Here is a 1,779-nt window from a genome sequence, read left to right as displayed (position 1 = left end):
GCTGTCCTGGGCCAGACAGGGCCAGGGGAGCAGGGACGTGGGGGGCTCTGCACGGTGAGGGGGCTGCTGCTTGGCGGGAGAGGGGCAGTCGCTCTGTCCTGCACTCTGGGCCCTCTGCTCTGTCCCCTGGGTTCCTACGTGCTGGTGCCCTGTGCCAGGGGCACACTCAAAATGCAAAGGGGCTGGCAGCACCTCACCACCTGCTTTGCCTGCACACTCCTGGAACCGTGCAGGGTTGTGAGAGCTTCTCCAGGCCCACAGCCCTTTCCTGGCAGCGATGCCAGGAGACGGGGAGGCACTCAGCTCAGCCACGCACACTCAGGGGTGGGCAGTGCTGGTGCGGCTGCGGCGTCCGCAGAGCCCCACGCTGATCCCTGCAGGTCTCTGGTCAGAGCCAGACACCGGCACCGGGGTGCAGAGGGGATTTGGGCACTGCCACCCACCACAGGGCAGCTCCCAGCAGGGTCAGGGGCTGGGGCAGAAACCCCCTGGGGCAGAGCTGGGGCTGCTGCTCCTCGGGGCTGTCCCCAGAGCAGCACGGGGAGGAGGCAGCGGGTGTGCAGGTGGAGGCAGGACGCTTCTCCCGGTAATCAGAAAGTGTCAGCCCCATGGAAACTTTTAGTAACTGGCTCTGCCTACAAAGCCAGGTCGATTCCTGGCTGCGTTTCAGGCGCTGGCATCCACAGCCCTCCCTGAGGCCACAGTCTCTCCTGGCGTGGGCAGCCTCCCTGGCAGCGGTACTCGCCGCTCCGCACCTTTCTGGCTGCGTCAGGAAACGCGCTGGCTCTGGCGCAAGCCATGGCCTTAGATGGTACCTCAGGTCTGCGCATCCCCTTTGTGCCCCTGGAGCCGCTCGGCACAACCCCCTCGCCAGCGTGAGTCACGGCAGGGAGGCTTTGCCTCACACCCAGCGCATTCCAGCTACGCCTGCCAGGGTGCTCCACGGACGCCCCCTGCACATCCGCACAAACAGGGCTGGCGCCAGCTGGAGAGGGAGAGATGGGGAGAAGGGACTGGTTTTACTTGCAGGGTGGGGGGCTTGGTTTCGGGGAGGAGGTGTGCCTGCCGGGGGAGGCCCCAGAGCAGAGGGGAGGGAGCAGGGCTGTGGGTGGGAGCCCAGCAGGGCGGTGGGGAGAGCTGTGGGGTGGCCCTGGGTGGAAGGGGCTTACACTGGGGGCATTTCAGGGGGAGGGAGAGCAACAGAGGAGTTTGCTGGGGCAGCGACAGAGGGGCGATAGGAACAGGGAGGGGAGCTTGGGGGATCCTTGCTTTGAATAGGACTGGGGGCAGCCCAGAACCCCTTTTGGGGCAGTGCCCATCTGGGGAGGGACGCAGGGGACGTGGTCCCTGGCGGTGCCAGTGACCATTAGTGCAGGTGCCCGGAGCAGGTTCCACCGCAGCAAGCCCCCAGGGTCACACCATGCCCACGTGGGGCAATGCCCCAGCCCCACATACCCCCCACCTCACCAGGCACTGTGTCACGATGCCTGCCACGCACCGCCCCAACGCCTGCCCCATCCTCAGCACCTGCCACCCCTACGAGCCTCGCCGTGCCTGCTGGAGCCCCAGGGCAGCAGGAGCTTTAACCAGGAGCCATCCTCCCAGGAGGTTCCTGATTCCTGACCCCAACGCACTCCTGGGCATGCCAGGGGCAGGGGTCAGCATCCTCCCGCTGTGCTCGGGGGCTGGCAGTGCCGTGCCGTAGCGCCGTGCGGCTGTTGCCCTATGCCCACTGTCACCTGGCCGCTGCCCAGTGCAAGTGCAGGCAGTGCCGCATTC

The sequence above is a fragment of the Aythya ferina genome, assembly GCF_964211825.1.
Source record: "Aythya ferina genome assembly, chromosome: 2".
In the NCBI taxonomy this organism is placed as follows: Eukaryota; Metazoa; Chordata; class Aves; order Anseriformes; family Anatidae; genus Aythya; species Aythya ferina.
Note: the sequence above shows the minus strand (reverse complement) of the source record.